Source organism: Pogona vitticeps, chromosome 4 (genome assembly GCF_051106095.1).
Source record: "Pogona vitticeps strain Pit_001003342236 chromosome 4, PviZW2.1, whole genome shotgun sequence".
Classification (NCBI taxonomy): domain Eukaryota; kingdom Metazoa; phylum Chordata; class Lepidosauria; order Squamata; family Agamidae; genus Pogona; species Pogona vitticeps.
Window position 1 is genome coordinate 10,847,929 of NC_135786.1, and position 17,199 is coordinate 10,865,127.

At 41.5% G+C, this 17,199-nt stretch overlaps 1 protein-coding gene across 2 annotated transcripts in view; it reads right to left on the reverse strand.

The window, feature by feature from the left end:
• Positions 1-16,507, reverse strand: part of OSBPL2 (oxysterol binding protein like 2) — a 76,727-nt gene extending 60,220 nt beyond the window's left edge. Inside the window, exon 1 of one of the 2 annotated variants that reach the window (XM_020808113.3) lies at positions 16,369-16,507. The gene's annotated coding sequence lies outside the window, so the exon portion shown is untranslated. The remainder of the gene's footprint in view (positions 1-16,368) is intronic. The other variant, XM_078392115.1, reaches the window with a different exon arrangement.
• Between the last annotated feature and the right edge of the window lie 692 nt (positions 16,508-17,199).

Sequence of the window (17,199 nt, forward strand, 5' to 3'; positions counted from 1 at the left end):
TTTAACAAAAAGAAACTTTAACAAAACCAGATAGTAATTGCCAAAAAAAATCAGCAATATAAAACAATTAATAACTAAACTTTAACAGTGGAGAAACATCCTGATCAACGATCTGAACCAATCGGATAGGGGGAGAACAGCATACAATTTTTCTTGTCCATGAATTTTAGGGCTTGGACAAAAACAAGGCTTATAAAGCCTTTAAATTCATTAAAAATATTTTCCTTTCTGCTTTTATAATCCCTAAAGAATACTCCATGGGTGTAATAAAGCTGAAGCAGTTTATTTATGTTATAAATAGCAAGATGTCCTAGACGTCTGAACAATACAAATAACCCATTTCAAAATACAAATTCCTACATTTGCTACAAGAAGGTAATGAAAATATTTAAATTGAAGTTGATGTGTACAGCTGTGTACATATACTAAAGACAACTGCAACAAAACTGTGTCATTCAAATACAATAGTGCCTGGACTTAAGGACAGATATGTCAGGGGACAAACTTTACTTTCCAATATGAAGGTAAAAGAGTCTTAGTCAAGAGATTGTCAAAGACAATTTGAAGGTGTGAGAAGCTGTCGTTAGACTTATGACAAAGAGATAAAAACTAAAGAACAGGCCTCAAAGTGACATTTCAAATGCTTTTGGGTTCAAGTGATACTGAAATAAATAATAAGACAGAGAGTACTCATTAGATTGCTTACGACCTTAAGAACATCCACCTAAAATAGACTAAAGTAACACTGAATTCAATTACAGTGGTACCTCGCTTAGTGATCGCTCCGTTTAGCGACGAAATCGCTAAGCGACGCTGTTTTTGCGATCGCAAAAGCGATTGCTAAGCAATGTTCTCTATGGGGTATTTTCGCTTTGTGATGATCACAGGGAAGCGATCATCGCAAAGCCCCCATTTTCACACAGCTGATCGGCGGTTTCAAAATGGCCACCGGGAAAAAACATGGCCGCCCGCTGTGTTTAGAGACGGGTTCCTCACTTTAGAGGCACCGAAAATGGCGGCGCCATGGAGGATCTTCGCTGAACTGTGAGTTTTAAGCCCATAGTAACGCACTGAAGGGGTTTCAATGCGTTTCTATGGGCTTTTTAATATCGCATAGTGACGTTTTCGTTCTGCAGCGATTTTTGCGAAACGAATTAACGTCGCTAAGCGAGGCACCATTGTACTTTTCACATATTAAAGCTAGGAGCTTTGGACAAAATTCCAGATACTTTGCTATGGCAAAACACCTCACACTTAACCAACTCAACAGAAAGTACACTCATCATTAATATTTCCCAAGAGTTGTGGCACTGGGACAGAGAACATCTGTTTATGCCCTTGCATTTGCCCTTAAAAATCTCGCAAGATGACTTGTGTGAAGAAAAAGAGGAACTGCTGCAGCAAAAAAGGAAAGATTACTGTTACCCACTGGAGCCTTTCCTTCTGTGGGTTTCTTGTCACATACTCCCAATGGGTATCATTCAAAAGCCCTTTGGTTAGGTTTCAGGTTGACTAGTTTGCTCAAGCCATCAGGTAATTTTTTGGACTACTGAGCTATCTGCATTTCTTTTCATACTTGATATATGTTGCTATGCTCAGATAAGGAAACACACAGTAATTGGGGGTTTTTCCCACCATTCTGTAGTGTTCTTTTTTTAAGTACAGTTTTAAGTACAGTTCTTACAATTTCCATCTTCCAGATTCTAATTCTTGCTCTACATGTTGTACATGATCCTTATTTTTTGCAAACCTCTTTCCCCACCTTTAAAAACAAATATGAGCCTAGCAATCAACTATTTGTTTTATTATTCAGTACATTCCAAAGCAGCAAGTGTATATTTACAGGGATTAAGTGCAGTATTAGATTTGCAAAAATTGTAAGACCTAGTTAGAGATTGCTAAATCATGCAAAAACTGTTAAATCTGTTCCTTATTGATTTTCCAGTTCTAAACATCAAATGAAAACATTGTTTGGTAGTGGACAGCACATAAGACTAAGATTCAGGGCAACAGGATTCTAATCCCCGCTTCTTGTAGTTTTCAAAGTAGTTACATTTGTCTGTGGAAGCATAACAAGCAAAATGACAACAGAAAAACAACAACAAAAGAAACAAAAACACTGGTGCCTTAAAGACTAACTGCAGTATTTCAATGTGAACTTTTGTGGCTCATATCCACTTCCTCAGACATAAGAGTGAGACTGTATGACTGTCACATTTATACAGGTATCCCCATGACTATGGGTATAGATATAATGGACTCAGTGACAATGGTTTGTTAGTAACATAGTAGGCTATCAGGCTGTGAATAATTTCAGTTATCAGTCTAAATAGTGTAATTGACTGAAGTGGCAAACTATGGAAAGATTTCTCACTTGGTAATGACTTAAGACAAGAAGGCTGCTGGAAAAAGTTGAAGATAGTAGGAAGAGAGGAAGACAAAATAAAAAATAGACTGGCTCCATAAAGAATGACACCGCCTTGAGTTTGCAAAAGCTGAGCAGAGCTGTTGAAGACAGGATATTTTGGAGATCACTCATTCATAGGGCTGCCACAAATCGGAGGTGACTTGATGACATGTAGTAACTACCCCTTGAAAATTTCACATATCTAAAAACCTCTATTAGGATTATCTTAAATTGGAAGCACATTGACAGCACATAATCATGAACAATAACTGATGGCTACACTGATGCTAAGGAATTTCTGCCAATACAAATCTCCCCCTTTTGTTACATCCTTGTTTCAGATATTTTGTCCACTGGGAGCCATAAAATGCAAGACACCGAATTCTATTCAACATCTCTGGAACTACAGAATTCTTGACAGAAATGATAGCAAAAAAATAAAAAAAATAAAAAAATAAAAAAAAAATACAGGCCTTCCACAGGCATTGTGCTGTCTGTCTTCATGATACAGAAATAGTTTTTAATATTTTATGGTTTATTCTTTGTTTAAAAATAATTGAACCATTTTGGCTGTTTTTGAGAAGAGGATACAGACTTTACGCAAACTTTTTACAACAATGGAACAGAAGGTGAGATGCACTCTGTACGTAGATCACTCAGCAAACCAGTGACTTAAGAGGTCTTCCACATCTATTCAAACAGTGTGGATATTATTAACAAGAATGCAACATTTTGATTCCACTAAAGTAATATATGCTGGTTGCTGTAATAAAGTTCTTCCTTCACAGTTAGAATTTTGATAAACTCCTTGAAGATGAAGAGGTTAAATGAAAAAAACAAAAACAAATACCGTAAGAGCTGCAAGAATACAGTGGTGCCTCGCTTAACGAGTGCCCCATTTAACGATGAACCTGCATAGCAATTTAATGGCAAAAAATCGCTTTGCGACGATCGGTAAGCTATTTCGCTTACCAATTTTCGCATAGCAATGTTTTAAAAACAGCTGATCGGCAGTTCCAAAATAGCCGCCGGAAAAAAATGGCCGCCCGCTGTGTTTTCACGCCCATCCCTTGCTTACCGGGCAACGAAAATGGCCGTATGGAGGATTTTCGCTTAAAGATGAGTTTTTGCCCATAGGAACACATTAAATGGGTTTTAATGCATTCCTATGGGCTTTTTTATTTCGCATAGTGACGAATTCGGATAGCGACAATTTTTCTGGAACGGATTATCGTCGCTATGCGGAGCACCACTGTACAGGCAATAACAAACAACAAACTAGTAAAACAGTCAATTGCCAGGAAGATAAAAATACATTATTTAGACAAAATCACATATCAGATAATACCAAACAACACTGGACCATCAACGCACCATCTGGTTTTTTTAAGACCCTGAAGAATGTTAGGGTAGTGTTTACAAACTCAGCACACATGCTAATCTACTGATTTACTTCGTGAAGGCTCACAACAGGTCTCAGAGAGGAAAAAAACCCACACATAAAGTAGGAGAGATTAAAGCCTGTATCTGTGGCATTAATTTGTCAGTGGAAACATAATCTGCCACATAGCTGCAACTAACTCGAATAGAATGAAGCTTGTCAAGTAGCTGTTGAAAATACACTGAGTGAGTAAATTTACTACCCTTTGTCCCTGGAAGCCTGTTAAACTACAAATGGAAATCTTAAATTTTATTGGGTTCAGACAGAATGGACACTTTCCAGCCAAAGTTAAGCATGTAAGTCTCCTTCACTTTGGGGGAAGTTGAATTTGTGCTTACCTTTCCATCACTTAAATTAGTGGGATGAACAATAAATCAACAATTAAAAACTGTGCTTAAAGTTGCTTTTTGTTATGGGCCACTCATATATCCCCCTATAGATGAGATGTTGTTACTGACCTGGCTAAGATAAACATTTTAAGCTTTATAAGCTAGGCTTCATGTTGCCAAGAATGTATTGTGGCAGGATAGTTCTTATCCTTTCCATTTACATACCACTTTCTGTGCAAAAATCCTGGTTTGCATTAAGAGGGATTTCCCTGTTTTGTCTGAACCAGAGGAGTCTGGCTTATATTTGTGTCGCGATAACAGACATCTAGAACTCTTTCTAAAGAGATGAGGGCTGCATAAGGGAATACTCTTACACAAGAGTCTTCAATGAAACACTGCTAGGCTTTTACTTATATGCTAGAAGTAAAAACAGAGTTATTTATTGCCTTCTTCATTCCTGCAGACCTTTTCAAATATTTGCAACAAGTGTACATGGCTCTCCAGAAGTTGTTTGGCTGCCCTATTGGCCCATAAACAATAGAGGCAATGGTGAGATACAATGGGAGCTATAATTCAGCAACATCTGGAAGGCCACATCTTTCCCCACCCCACTGTAGGCTTGCAAAAAAAATTCCTGCTTTTCTAAGGGATTAGAAGGAATTTACTTGACTAGCTGTGCTACATTCCTATCTGAGTTGAGGCACAGCTGGAAGGAAACTTTGTCCTAACCCCCTCTCAGTGTTTGCCATTCTCTTTCAATACCTTTCCAAGATCAGACTTCTGTCCCAGTAGTGGAAGGCCACCTCAGAAAGCTCTGTTTTGGCTGGGAAGGATTGCATTTTCCCATCAGACATTCAAGCTTTTATCTCCATAAGTCATAACTGATGTTCCCATGGGTTTTTGGAGGCTAGCAAGTTATATTTTATGCATAATGACCAGTGCACCACCACCACCACTACTACTACTATTCATCACCATCATTATTATTATACCCTACTGGTCACAATGAGCACCACCATTCATCACTGTCACTTAAGCTTCCATGGTTCGCTTTCTTGGTTATGGAACTCTAATTATTCAGAGAATTGTCATGCCTTCAGTTCCTCCCCCTTTTTCATTCGATCTGCACAATTTTAGGAAAAGGGTAAGATGACAAAGGGTTTGGAACTTCACCAGTATGCATACTTGATCCAGAGTAGCTTAATATTTTAAATGTTGTAATTATGTCACTCTGCCCATTCTGCTTTACCGAACAAAGAAAATCTAAAAAGAAAGAAAAAATTTCTATGTGACTGGTTCAGGTCATATTTTAAATTATGCACATAAATCTGACACGAAGCCCAATATACTCTTATTGTTTGGTGTTTTAATACAATTAATTATTATTTATCTTTTAAAATGCTATCCAAGAATGAGCTAGTCATTTTATGATACCTGCTATTTCTATTTCTGCTATGATAAGTTTCATAGTTTAAAAATTACACTACAGAATTCCCTGAATATGTTTTTAATCTGAAAAAGACTAAACAGAACGGCCATTAAAAACTTACACTGCAGTATGTACAACTTCAGATAATATAATGATAGTCCGTCATCGTTTAGTCGTTTAGTCGTGTCCGACTCTTCATGACCCCATGGACCAGAGCACGCCAGGCCCTCCTGTCTTCCACTGCCTCCCAGAGTTGGGTCAAATTCATGTTGGTAGCTTTGATGACACTGTCCAACCATCTCATCCTCTGTCGTCCCCTTCTCCTCCTGCCTTCACACTTTCCTAACATCAGGGCCTTTTCCAGGGAGTCTTCTCTTCTCATGAGATGGCCAAAGTACTGGAGCCTCAGCTTCAGGATCTGTCCTTCCAGTGAGCACTCAGGGTTGATTTTCTTTAGAATTGATAGGTTTGTTCTCCTTGCAGTCCAGGGGACTCTCAATTCTCAATGATAGTCCAGGTATTTATAAACCTAACATCATCATGCTATGGACAGATGTTTCACTAAAATTTGTCAGCATGTGTATGTACCATAAAGAGAACTTTGCTGTTCAAATTCATTTAAGAAATTCATAGCAGCCCTCAAAACAGTTTATGAAAGAGCAAGAAATGCCTAAATAAGATTAATTCCAGCAAATAAATACTATACATATTTAAAAACCATTATGCAAAGAGAATGTAAGAGGAGTCACACTTAGCCTGAACTATATTCAACGCCTAGCAAATTAATTTATTTCCAGGGCCCTCAGATGATCTTCTCATGTTAATAGTGTAGAATAGGGTCCATTAACAAGGGTTTTTTTAAATTTATTTTTATGTAACTGGAATGTTGGGCAGATTGCCATAAATTACAGCCTTTGCCCACATGATTTGCCTGTAAAGAGAGACCCTGAGTAAATATTAATCTGCCTGCAACTGGAAAGCTTAAACCTAATCTGGCACCTACTAGTTTGCCTCAGGGCTTGAAAATAAGTGCTGTAAAGGTTAAGTGTAGGTTAAAGAAGTAGTAATCATTCAACACTATGCACATAATAGAAGTGGACTCTACTGTACTGTATTACACTACCTTATGCAGCTGGCTTGTTTTAACTAGGAAGTGTCTGATAAGAAACAGCTTCGTGGATAAACTGGTCCATCACTCTATTTTATTTATTTATTTATTTAACGTATATGTCACCCACACTACCCAAAGGTAGTGTGGGCGGCATATAAATTAAATAAATAATCTGGGATGCTTACAACAATTAAAATACTAGTAAAAAGATAAAACAATTAAAGTACAATTAAAATATATTTAACAACTTGTACCTAGTTTATCGAACTTAATCACATTCTGGGAATCCTTTGTTTTAACATATGGCATGGAATCATGGACTTTGACACAGGATACTGTTAAAAAGATCGAAGTATCTGAAATGTTGATTTATCATAAGATATTAAGAATCTGAATTAAAAGGGTGAATGATAAAGAAATACCAAGGCAAGGGAATAAAGACCAAGAAATCAAACACATTTTCAAAAGATTAGAAACTGGTTTAAGTGCAACACAATATAACTACAGTGGACCCTCGACTTACAGACGACTCAACTTACTTTTCGAGTTACAGACTTCTCTGGACGCAAAATTTAGGTTTGACTTACAGCCAGAGAATCGACCTACAGACTAGGAAAAAACCAAAATGGAACAAAAATGGAACAAAAACGGCTGGTTACGGGATTAATCGGTTTTCAATGCATTGTAGGCCAATGGAGACTCGACCTACAGACTTTTCGACCTGCAGCCACCGTTCCAATACGGATTAATTCCGTAAGTAGAGGGTCCACTGTATTTAGAGCTGCTGCTCAAATTAGAATAGCCATGATAACATACAGCCTCTGGGAGAGAAGGATCAAGAAAAAGAATCATAGCAATTTTTTAGCCTGCTAAATATACTATGCTTCTTATAATCTCTGCATTTCCTCTTCAACTTCCTAGACACTTCAGATGAAGTCACTGGGCTCATAAAAATTATACTCACGAATTACACTTCCCTCTAAGCAATGACAAAAAAGACTATGAGTTACATGTCTAAAGCCTGGCTAAGGTCCAGGCACACAAGGCATCCCACCTCCCTTCAGCCCACTTGCTAGTCTGAGAAAACACTGAGCATCTTTTTTTTCTGACTCAACTTAAAATCCAGTTCCTGAAATTTCATTTATCTACGCACTTTCAGAGAACATACACATATACTCGTCTCATATCTTGCATTTAAAGAATGGCAGACGTCACGCTATAAGCTTTGACAGGCCATTCACTTCTGGTTTAGAACAACCTTTGCCAATTCAATCCCCACCAAATTACAGTATATTGGACTAAAAATCCTGAAAACTTCCTTGATAATATCTCTAGTTGAACACTTTTATATACTATGCCCAATGGTGTCTCATCCAAAATAGGATGTCCTAATAATCACAAACAACTGGAACACAAAAGCAGGAAATAAAGGAGAAACAAACATTGTTGGACAGTCTTACCTAAGAATCCAAAACAAAGCTGGAGAACAACTCATAAAAGTCTGTGAAGCGGCCAATCTATTTATTGCAAATACATGCCTCAGGAAACTGAACAGAAGCAGGTACTCACAGACATCACTAGATGGTCAAAACAGAAATCAAACAGACTACATAATTGGAAGCAGCAGATGCAAAAGCTGTACTCACTCTGCCAAAACAAGACAGAAGCTGATTGCGGCACTGAGCATGAATTAATATTTAAAAATCAAGCTAAAGCTAAATAAGAACAAAAGAAGAATCATAGTGCTAAAATATCATTTAAAAAACACTTCTTTGTGTGGACTTTCTTATAAAGTCCACACAAAGAACAGATCTGCGTTACTAAAATCAACTGACTGTGAACCAGAAAAATTAATTAAGTGTGTAATGAAACTAGATATACTGTATTATCAAGGAAGAATGCTGAAAGACAATTCTTACACTCAGAAGAAAAGGAAAGCCTAGATGCATGACTGATGAAACTCTTTATATTTTTTAAAGATAATCAAGAAGCAGTTGATAGAATAAGGCCAGAATCCTAAATGAAACCTTTCAGATACTGACACTTGGATACAAAGAGAACTGCTACAATAATCAGTGCAAAGTCGATCCCAGTCCCTGAGACAGCTACCTAAGCTCCCACCTTCCCAAGAATTCCAAAGGTTTCCCCACGTCGAAAGGGATCCCTACAAAGCCTCTCAGAACCTGGGTGGGAGGAGATAGGAAGCTTTTAAACTTTAAAATTAAAACATTAAAATCCATGGCTGATGATGTTATTGGTCTTGACAGCTGTTTAAGCAGGTTTCTGGCCCATATGGCAAATATGCATGGGTTACCGAAACATACTAAAGAATTTAAAAAGAAAGTAACTCTGTGCTTTATAGATTACATCAAAGGTTCTGACTATACAGATCTTTAAAAAGTTCTGATTTGTTGTAAAAGAAATTGGCGTATCTTGACATTTGCTTGTCCCAATGCGTACTCGGGACAAGGAGCTTATGTTAGAACAAAATACAGAGAAAATGAATGGTTTCCCATAAAGAAAGAAGTTAGACAAAAATATATTTTATTTTCTTAGCTGTTCAATCTGTATGTAGTACATATCATATGGAAATCTGGACTAGATTCAAAGGAAGGAGGAGTGAAAAATATTAGAAGACAATCAACATATGCAACTAACACAACATTACAGGCAGACAGCACCAATGACTTGAAATAATTTCTGGTGAACATGAATAAAGAAAGTATAAAAGCAGGGCTACAGGTGAATACTAAGAAGAGAAAAATACAACTACAGAAGAACATAACTTTATAATGTTGACAGTGAAAAAATTAATTGTTAAATATTTTCTGTACCTTGATTCAATCATCATCCCAAATGGCTATTACAACCAAGAAATCAGAAGGAAGCTTGGATGAGCATCTTTGAAGAAATTAGAAAAAATCCTCAAGCACAAAGAAGTGTCATTTGAGAAGAAGGAGAAGATTACATACAATATGGCATTCTTAATTTATGTGCTGATGTGAAAGCTGGGTAGTAAAGAAAGCTGGTAGGGAAAAAACTGATTCATATGGTGTTGGAGGAGATTTATGAAGGAAATATGGTTTTGGAGGAGATTTTGTAAATATCATGGACTGTCAAAAAAGATATATATATGTTCTAAACCAAATCAAGCCACTATAAACCAAAATGAATAAACTGAAGCTATTGTACTTTGGGCACATCATAAGAAGAGAAGACTCACTGGAAAAGGCAATAATGCTGGGAAAGGTTGAAGTCAGCAGAAAAACTGAAAGACCAAATAAGAGATGAGGTGACTCAATAAAGAAAACCATGGCCTTAAGTTTGCAAAAGGTGAGCTGTTTGTCATAAGGACTTTTTGGAGATCTTTAAATCATAGGGTCTTAAAAGGTGGAAGCAGCTTAACAACACAACCACATACACAATATGTAGACATGCAAAATTACACACACCTTCCTCAAGGTTGTGCGACATTCTTCTGTTTAGTTTTTGCATGTCTAAAGCAGCAGGCTTCTTGATACAGAGGATGAGTTTACAAAGAAATAACTGAGTGCACTTGCCAAAAAACCCACAAACCTCCTTCCCTTTGGGAAGAAAGATTTAGCAGTGAAAACTAATACACTATTTGTACACAAGCTTCCTTTCATCATACACCAAGCCCCAAATGAGCTATTAAAATGTTATACATGTTCAACTATCCAGGTACATGAGAATTTCATATTACTGTACTGCCATAGAAACTTTTTTATAGAATTAAGAGGCAACTGGGGCATATTAACTTTCAGACAGGACTTAAGCACTCTCAGTTAGGTTAATGAGTTTTATAATTCACACTGAATCGTAAAATCCAATATTTTCCATTTCCTATAGGATTAACCAATTGTACTGTCTCTTTTCCTAAGCTTCTCATTTATGTTTTAGACTCATTCATCCACATACACTCACTGACCAACATTACAACTACAGTATAGTAAGAGCAGACAATTGAAAGCCTTAGATTTGCAATTTTTCCACTCATTGTGCAATTTCAAACCATGATTCCTAAAGTTTATTTAAATGAACCATAATTAATACTATTCATAGATCCATATTGCAAAAAAGTTAAACTCTGGTTAATAAAAACAAACACTTCTGACTTCCTCTTCCTGGCCAAACAAAAGGAGGAATGAGGGAAGCATGGAAGCACTAAGCTTGTAGCTCATTCTTAATTGTGCTAAACCAAAATTTATGGTGACACGTGAACAGAGCTATTCAAACATAACATTGTTTTTGTATGTATGTATGTGATTTTGTAAAAAAAAAAATGTTGTTTTTAACAAGCCCCAGCTAAAGATGCAAGACCACCAGTTTTCCATTCAGTTTGTTTAAACAATAATTTAGCATCCTGCCTCGGCAAACCATTACTAAGTCACTGTTTGATGAAAAAAGGGATGTGGTGGAGCTGTGGGTTAAACCGCAGAAGCCTCTGTGCAGCAAGGTTGGAAGACCAGTAATCGTAAGATTGAATACATGTGATGGAGTGAGCTTCCATCGCTTGTCCCAGCTCCTGCCAACCTAGCAGTTCAAAAGCATGTAAATGCGAGTAGACACCATCAAGACATGTGACCACGGAAACTGTCCAAGGACAAATGCCGGCTCTACTGCTTGGAAACAGGGATGAGCACTCCCCCCTAGAGTCGGATATGACAGGACTAAATGTTAAGGGGAACCTTTACTTTACCTTTACTTTGATGAAAAAAGCGAAATTAATTATACTGTATGAAAAATTCTTTCAGCTTCAAGCGCACCTGGATGAAACAGATGCCCTGGATCCATTTCAGTCGGGCTTCAGGCCGCGCCATGGCACAGAAACGGCATTGGTCGCCCTGTGTGATGACCTACTGAGGGAGGCTGACAGGGGCAAAGTGTCCCTGCTGGTCCTCCTCGACATCTCAGCGGCCTTTGATACCATTGACCACGGTATCCTCCTGGGGAGGCTCTCCGAGTTGGGAATTGGTGGCCTCGCATTGGCTTGGCTCCGTTCCTTCTTGGAGGACCGCCCCCAGAGAGTGCAGCTTGGGGAGAGCGTCTCGGCCCCGTGGAATCTCAATTGTGGGGTCCCACAGGGGTCGATCATCTCCCCAATGCTGTTTAACATCTATATGAGGCCGCTGGGTGGGGTCATCAGGGGGTGTGGAGCCCGGTGTCATCAGTATGCCGATGATACTCAGCTCTACATCTCCTTTCCACCTACCGCAGGAGAAGCCGTTCTGTCCCTTCAGCGCTGCCTGGGGACCGTACTGCAATGGATGCAGGAGAACGGGCTGAGGCTGAACCCGGACAAGACGGAGGTACTAAGGGTGGGTGCCCCCACAGTCGGGAACTTGGGAAACTCCCTCTCTTTTGGGGGGGTGACCCTTCCCGCTAAGGATGGGGTCCGCAGCTTGGGAATCCATCTTGACCCGGCGCTCACTATGGAATTCCAGGTGACGTCGGTGGTCCGAACCGCCTTTTACCATCTCAGGCGGGTGGCCCAGCTGCGGCCCTATCTTGATGTTGGGGCGCTCACCACTTTGGTGCACGCGCTCGTAATCTCAAGATTAGACTACTGTAATGCGCTCTACGTGGGGCTACCTTTGAGGCTGCTGCGGAAACTTCAGGTGGTGCAGAACGCGGCGGCCAGACTCCTTAGTGGGGTGAAAAAATTCCAACATATCTCACCCACTCTGGCCGCATTGCACTGGCTGCCCATCCGATTCCGCATCGACTTCAAGGTGTTGATGCTCACGTACAAAGCCCTAAACGGTTTAGGGCCTCGATATTTGGCGGAACGCCTTCTACCACCAAGTTCTACCCGTGTCACTCGCGCAAGCCAGGAGGTGAGGTTGAGGAGCCTAACGCCGAGGGAGGCCCGGAAGGAGAAGACAAGAAATCGGGCCTTCTCGGCGGTGGCTCCTCGCCTCTGGAACAACCTTCCCCCGGACATTCGCGCGGCCCCCTCGCTGGGTATTTTTAAAAAGCAATTAAAGACAATGATGTTTCGGCAGGCCTTCCCCCCACCCCCCCCCCTTAGCTAATCCTGATTTTCCTTTTTTCTTTTTCTTAGTTTATAATTTTATGGTTGAAAGTTTTCTTCTTTGTAAATTTGTTTTTAGTCACTGTTGTACCCCTGTTGTGAGCCGCCTAGAGTGGTCTATTGACTAGATAGGCGGGATATAAATAAAATAAATAAATAAATAAAATTTCAATAAACCATAGTTAACTACAGTTTAGGGTTCAAGCATAAATCTGAACTATGATTAAGTGATAAAATAATCCAGAGGAGGAGGGGGGAAAACAAATGGGCTCAAAGCACATTTGAATAGTGCTAAACCATTTGTTTAGCATTAAAAGTCAGGTCATGATGTGGTAGTCATTACTATGCTCAAGACACTATTTGTACAGAAGTACCGATGCAGAGCGATGGCCAATCTGTGATTTGAACCCTACATGGTAACCTTTTTTCTCAGGTACTCTCATCACACACATAAAAGAAGTCTATAACATGTAGTTATATGTACAGGTATAACTTTAGACCAATTCTCTGTACAGAAGCAGCAGAAATAAGGTGCAGAATAGTTACTTGCTATGGAATCCATGTCTCTTCACTGCACCACGAAGGCTAGGAGGTCCATTCACACTTTGCAACAGCAGTGATCCAGTAGGAGGAGGACAGGGAAATGGATGCCCCTACTGGCAGTCTGTCATGCTCCAACCCACAATTCACGGAAACCACACAGCCTCCCAATGAGCCTACCAGAGTCTCCTATGCAAGAAGCAGAGGAAGGACACTCCACATGTCACTCCCCAGAAAGCAGAATACAAATGGAGGCCTATGTGGTCATCTCAAGGACTGGAGGGTGACTTGTAAGAGAGTGGGAGGAGTTACTTTGCCCTTGGCATATGGCAGATATAAAGGCTGCCTTGCTGGGGGGGGGGGGGCAGGGAAAAGAGGAAGCAGTGTCAGATCCACCCTCAGGAGTGAAAGAGACCTGAGGAAGTAATACTTCTTCATACCTTATCTGCAGAGTTTTACCCACAATTTGGGGTCGAGAAGGGAGCATGAGGCATCATAGCCCATTTCACTGCAGCAATACGGTATGTACCTGTAGCAGAATTTAAATACTAAAAATTGGATTGTTTTGATAATTTAAATTTTAAAAATCATTTAATTTAAATCATGATTTAAATCAACTTGATTTTTAAAAAGTCATTGATTTTACCATCCTGGCCTGTGTAACCAAGGATGGATAAGTCTTGAGTCTCCCAAGAAGAGTTGATTTGTACAAGATTGGGTAAGCTACACACAGCACTCCCAGAAGAATGGAATGTTAAATCACTTCTGAGTACTCCATACCTGGAAAATCCTGGAATGGATTACCATAAGTAAGAGTTGATTTGACAGCACATAACTATGACTGTTATAAGTAGTAATTGCTGGCTGGATAGCTCAGTGAGTGAGGTATTTGACTGCAGAGCCAGAAATTGGAAGTTTTATTCCTTACTCAGTCTCCTAGGAAAAGAGCCAACCTGTATAGCCTTGGGCAAGCTATACAGTCCCAGTTTGCTCCTAGAATAAGGAAACAGCAAGTCGAGTAATCTATGTTCCATCAACAATTATTATTAGGTAGTAAATACCTTCATTGACCAGACTGCTGAATAGTTTAGGTATCTAACTGCAGAACCAATGGTTAAGAATTCAATTTCCCACTGTATCTCTTGTGAGTCGAGCCAGCCTAGGTTGTCTGGGGCAACCTGCACAGTCCCAGGCCACCCCCAGAAGAAGTGAATGGTAAATCACTTCAGAGTATTTTCTACTGGAAGGCCCTGAAAAGGGTTTCTGTAAGTCAGAGTTGTCTAGATGGCACATGATTATATTATTTGTATATTTTAAATGCCCTCAGCTGCTGGCATGCTGGTTTGAAACTTGTTATCCAGAGGTGTAGATGAAAAATGGTTGCCTTGATCACTGGTTCTTAACCTTGGGTTACTCAGGAGTTTTGGACTGCAACTCCCAGAAGCCTTCACCACCAACTGTGCTGCCTGGGGTTTCTGGGAGTTGCAATTCAAAAACATCCGAGTAACAAAGGTTAAGAACCACTGGCCTTGATCATGTCAGAGCTACAGTTGCTGCAGAGATGATCAGATATACACACAAGCAAAAGACCACCAGCTATATGTGACTTTCTATTCCCAAGCAAGACCAACACAGTTTCTCCTCTTGAACTACAGTCTCTATGAAAGCAAATGAGATAAGGGAACTCCCCTCCACACTATATCATGATGCATAGAAAGAGATAGTTACATATTCCTCCTGTAAGTTGAATAAGTCCAGGAAAAAGGGCAGGAGGTCCTATTATTCCTTATTCCCTATAGGAGTCTTGGGGATATTTTCCCCTGCTGTACTATAAGGTATACCTGAAGTAGATAGTTCTCGTCAAAGGAAGGAGGTATTGTATTGTTACTGGCACCTCAAGCTATACCTTTTCATACGCTGGAGAAGTGATCAGCCATGTAAAGACAGCAAGGGAGGCACCTCCAAGCACTAAACACACCTGTCCACAGGCAATATTGGAGACCATACACAGATAATGCCAGAAGCCACCATATAATGTCCGCAGGTAGATCAATCTGTTTTTAGGGCCACATGCGCATGTTCCAGACTAAGAAAAAGACAAAACTGACAAAGTTGGCCCTTCTACAGTTTCTACCAACCCACAGGCAAGTGTGATGTGAGAACAACTGAAACAGGAAACGTAGAAATGAGACCCACACAACTGAGGCTCAGGATGGAGCCAGCAATTCCTATGCAATTATTATTCCTATGCTTTCCCCCTACAGACAGGCCACGTATCTACTGAAGTAAAAGGCAGCCGTATATCTACATATAACCACAGATCTACACTTTCTCGCCTCCATGCTCTACCCCCCCTCAAGGTCCTTTCATAGGAATTTACTTCTGGGAAAGGGAGGCAGTGGGAAGGAAAGACTATCTGGCATATAGGAAAGCTGCCTTACACTCTCTCCCCCCCCTTGCCAGCCCTATAAGCCCACCCCATTCTGCGAGAGTTACAGGGACTAAAGCCCATCCTCAGGCGGGAAAGGGGAATGGTCTGAACTCTGTCGAGGAGAAAGACACACACACACACACACACACACACACACACACACACACACCAAGAAGGGGGGGGGGCATTTTGCACGACAGGCATCCGCCGGAGCGACGGCCTGAAGGGAGAAGAACGCAGAACCGAACCGGCCCGGGGCTCCCCATCGCCCTGACAACCGAAACTTGTCTGTGGGGGGGGGGCTCGTCGCCATCGCCGTCCCTCAGTTCAGAAAAGCTCTCTGGGGTGGGGTGGGGGAGCAACGCCTCTACCCAATTCCCCTCAGGTCTAGGTTGGGGGGGGAGGGAAGTAGGCGCAACTCTGGGTCTCCCCCTCCGCGGCAGGCCGGGAGGCGGTTATCCCGCCTGCTCCCTCCCTCCCTAGGCTCCGGGCTGCGTTTGTTTCCCTTCCCCTCAGTGCCAGGCGCGCCGGCTGAGGGGTGGCTGTTTGTGGGGTGAGGGGAAAGGAGGAGGGGGGGAGAGACAAAAGCAAGGACGACGGTTACGCGCCGTTTGTGGTTGGTTACCTGTCAGCCGGCTCGCCTCAGCCCTCCCGCGGTGCGTGTGCGCGTGCGCGTCCCGGCCGCGAAGCCCCGAACGAGACCCGCTGACACCAAGGCGGAAGTGAGACCCCCCTCCGTCGTCGTCGTCGTCGTCTCCCCACCCACCTACCCCTTCTTCTCTCCTCCGATAGACAAGCCGAACCGTCCAATCGTGAGGCGTGGCGCGTGGTGACGAAAGAGAGGCACCCCCCTCCCTTCCTTCCACCAGGACGGGCTCGCTCTCTTCCAGTCAGCCTGGTCGCCTCGTTCCTCCTCTCCCCTGACCAATGGGCCGCGAGCAGAGGGGCGTGGCCTCATGGCAATGATGGGTATGGGTTGCCGCAGGACAGCGGCCGTCGGAGAGCGCTGGCTCCCGGCCACGCCCACCTCTCTTGCCCCACCCACTGAACCGATACGGGCGAAAAGGTTTGGACCAATAGGGTGTCCCCAGGGGGGCGTGGCCATGGAACTCTTGAAGTAGGCGGTCGCGTGCCTGCTGGGGTGTATCCGAATCGCGTGGGAGGTTCGTGGGGTGGAGGTCGTGAGGAGGCGGCGCCGGGGATGTGGTGTCATAACTCGTGTCCTCCCTTGTTTGCTCGAAGAGCCCTTTGGGCGGGGTGGTGGCTTATCCCATTCCACAAACTTTTCAGTTTTTCCGCATTGGCAGTTTATTTTTTTATGTTGTAAAACAAAGAGCTTGATGAAGAATTCTGTTGGTTTCGGAAGGTGGCGGTGTTTTTTTCCCCCTTTCTTTCCAAGAATGGTGTCGCCTAACTCTGCTTACTAATTTGCGTGTTGTTGTGTTTTTTTTAACTA